The sequence below is a fragment of the Peromyscus leucopus genome, chromosome 8a (assembly GCF_004664715.2).
Source record: "Peromyscus leucopus breed LL Stock chromosome 8a, UCI_PerLeu_2.1, whole genome shotgun sequence".
NCBI lineage: Eukaryota > Metazoa > Chordata > Mammalia > Rodentia > Cricetidae > Peromyscus > Peromyscus leucopus.
Window position 1 is genome coordinate 15,232,682 of NC_051085.1, and position 3,988 is coordinate 15,236,669.

The window sequence follows — 3,988 nt, forward strand, 5'->3', positions numbered from 1 at the left end:
TGGTTTAATGGTATATTTTTATTGTTTTCTACCAATCCTTATTTATAGATTTAAGATCTATGCATACTGACATGTGAACAATGTCTGTTATTTCTAATTGCACATATCCATAGGATTATCCAAGTAATATAATGTATAACAATGAGGAAATTGTCTCATCCAACAATGAAGTATTATGAGTTATACTTAAGCCAATTTTTTTTTAAAAGACAGGGTCTCACTGCACACCCCTGGATGGCCAGAAATTTGCTTTGTAGATCAGGCTGGCCTTGAACTCACAGATGTCTGCCTGCCTCTGTTCTATGATTGAAGGTATGCCCCATCACACTTGACTTGGGGCCAATTAATTTAAGGACTATCTTATGTCATGAGAAAATATTTGTGGAAATTAGTATTTGGCAAATGGAAGATATATCATTTACAAGGTATGATACAGTTAAAAAATACATACACTGAAAAGAAATATACCAAATACAAATGACTATTATTATGGTAGAAGAAATGAGACACTTTTAGGTTTTTCTCTTTATATTTTTCTATATTTTATACTGATAGCATAACCAGGAAAATATAAATAAAAAGAGAAAATAAGACCTGAAGCCAGGAACCATGTAGAAATTCTGCTTGCTAATTGGCTCTCTGGCTCACGCTCAGCTTGCTTTCTTCTCCAATTGAGACCCACCTGCTCAGGGATGGTGCCACCAATTATCAATCAAGATAATCTCTCACAGACATGTCGACAGGCCAGTCTGATCAAGGGAATTCTTCAAATGAAATTCCTCTTTTCAGATGACTCTAGGCTTTGTCAAATTGACAAGCCAAACTAGCCAGGAGGCTGGAAAGAAGGCTCAGTTGGCTCACTGTTCTTGTAGAGGACCGAAGTTTGTTTTCCAGCACCCACATCAGTGGACTCACAACCACCTGTATCTCCAGTGCAAGGGGACCCAACGCTATCTTCTGGACTCATCAAGTACTACACTCATGGGCACAAAACCACTTTCACATGCACACATATACATAATTTCAGAAATAAAAACAAAATTGTTGCTCAAATTTCTAAAGATCTTATAATAAAAAACCGAGAGCTAGATATTGGAGTAAGTGCTGAAAAGATCAGAGAGGCAAAGGAACAAGTCCCTGCCACATATACCTTTAGAACTCTTCAGCCTGAAAAGCTTTCAGTTCCTGTCTCCTCACGCCTTATATACCTCTCTCTAAGAGCCATATCACTTCCTTCTTTGTGCTGGGATTAAAGGCATGTGTGCTTCCCAAGCAAAGGTATGAGATCTCAAGTGCTGGGATTAAAGGTGTATGCCACCACTGCCTGGATCTGTTTCTCTCCTAAACTGAATCAATCTCATGCAATCCAGCGTGGCTTTGAACTCACAGAGATCTAGACGGATCTCTGCCTTCCGAGTGCTAGGATTAAAGGTGTGTGCCACTGCTGCCTGGCCTCTATGTTTAATCTAGTGACTTGTTCTGTTCTCTGATCTTCAGGTAAATTTTATTAGGTTACACAATATATCACCACACAAAATCTTTAAAAAGTGTTAAAATGAAATGAATGCTTTTAGCCTTTTTTTCTTTTAAATTTTCAACACTATTCTAAAGAACCAACCTTATTATCAGTACCATTGTCATTTTCAATTTCTTGAAAAATATATTCCTCCTCATGTATTAAAACTCACACTGAATAAGGAGTTCTGAGTTTCAAAAGAGGATTTATTTTTACATCTCTCTTTAAATCTTTGACCAGTATTGCAACACACACACACACACACACACACACACACACACACACACACACACAGCTGATACTAGTGGGAAACAAAGGTCATTTATTATTATTTACACCATTTGTTTCCCCTTATATTTTACACCATTGTCATGATGATTTATTCCTTTGTGTTTTTATTTGCATCCACTTAAAAATCTCATTTTAATGACGTCCTCTCTATGGAATCTTCATCTTTTACTTCACTGTCTTCATTATAGAGGTATACTGGAAGTCCACACATCTTCAGAGAAGACACAAAATATTTTTTGCATTTCTGAGTGCTATGGAAATTTTTCATCTGTGATTTTGTGCTAAGATGCTGTTTTTCTTCTAAAACTCAGTTATTAGTTAACTTATATTTAAATCATATGTATAGCATTTTATTATTTTAATTAAAATTTAATTGCATCACTTTCCCTCTTCCCTTTACTTCCTCCAATCTCCCTACTTTCTCCATACATTACTTGTATGTATATGATTTCAGGGATGACCACTTGGTATTGGGTAACCAATTAGGTGCCTAATCCCTGGGGAGGACCATTTATCTGACTTTCCTCATTGTTGAGTGGTCTGTAGCTCTCCATCTATGAGTGGAGCCCCATGAGATTTTCCCCTTCCATGTTAGCATGGCTACTGCGCTTATACTTCCTCAGGTCTTCTTTGGGCAGCCATATCGTTGAGGTGTCATTGTGAGGGTTTTTTGTCATTTCCAGGAAACAATCTCACAGCAGCTTTCCTGGTCCTCTGCCCTTTGTTCTGCCCCCCCCCCCTTCTGTGATGTTCAGTGAGCCTTCAGAGCAGGAGTTATGTTGTAGATATATCAGTTGGGGCTGGGCACCTCAAGATCCTTTGAGTTTTGTGTTTGAAGAGCATGGTGTCTCCAACCTCTGGGAGGTAACAATAGCTTGTACTGTTTTGGGGAGTCTCTTTGGCTCTCTCTCTCTCTCTCTCTCTCTCTCTCTCTCTCTCTCTCTCTCTCTTTCTTTGTAAGATAATTCATGGCTCTTGTGGAGAGTATTGTCAGTCCAAACTGGAGAACTTCATTTGAACTATATGTGTTTATGTATACTCATAGATTTCTATGTGGTATATGTAATTTTGGTAAGTAAATAATAAAATGGCTCCTTACGGCTTTCCTAGACATCCTTAGTGTTATTTTACCCTCTTCTCTCCCTCTCCTTCTGTATTAACATCCCTTCTTCCATGCCAACTAAAGCCCTGCCCATTCCCCCTTTCAAATCACTTGTATCCTCACCCAAATGGAATCATTTTACTTCTCTAGTTTCTGTGGTTACCCTACTTTATATACTCATATTTAACAATTTGGAACTAGGAACCACAAATGAGAGGGAGAGCATGTGGTTTTTGTTTTTCTGGGTCTGAGTTACCTTACTCAGCATAACATTTTCTAATTCCACTCATTTGTCTGTAAAGTTCATGATTTCATTTTTTTTTTGCAGATGAATAGTATTCCATAGTGTATAATACTGCAGTTTCATTACCCATCCATCAGCTAAAGGATATTTAGGTTGTTTCTATATCCTAGGTATTATGAATAGAGCAACAATGAACATGGCTGGGCAAGCACCTGTGGAATAGTATGTCAAATATATCTGGGTCATATGATAAATTTATTTGTAGCTTTTTGAGAACTCTCCCTGGTGACTTCCAGAGTGGCTGAAAATGAATGTTTTTAACATAATTATTGTTACTAGATAGAAGTAGAATTCCAACAAATTTTGATTCTTATTGACCAATGATTTGGGCTTCTTGCCTTTTGTCTTCAACTATAAAAAGAAGTGAGTGAGTTCATCTGTCAAGTGAGTGAGTCCATCTGTCAAGTATAATATGAATTAAGCCCTTTAAAGTCAGAGAATGTCTCTTATATGACTTAGATTGGATAATCAAAAGCATGCTCTTCCAAGGATGACCACACACACTGAGGGACTTTGAGCCTTACGCAATGGAGAAAGCCCCTGTGTCCTTTCCAAAGCCCTGTCAGCCATCATAGGCAGCTTCTACCTCACTCTAGCTTTAGAGGTGAAGTTACTCACTCTCTGGTTGTTGTTGATCACTAACAAGGCTTGGCGTAGAAAATCTATGTTTTGTAGCTTTGATTGAAGCTGTCTTTCACCTCCTCATGTTCATTTTTCAATCAACTGTCTTGCATTTCAATCTCAATAAATAAAATCTGAATCATAAACCAGACAA

General features: G+C 37.7%; 1 non-coding gene across 1 annotated transcript; it reads right to left on the reverse strand.

Moving 5' to 3' along the window:
* Nucleotides 1-1,659: 1,659 nt before the first annotated feature.
* Nucleotides 1,660-1,784, reverse strand: LOC114710705. The gene has a single exon (XR_003737089.1). It is a non-coding gene; the product is annotated as a small nucleolar RNA SNORA40 (small nucleolar RNA).
* Between the last annotated feature and the right edge of the window lie 2,204 nt (nucleotides 1,785-3,988).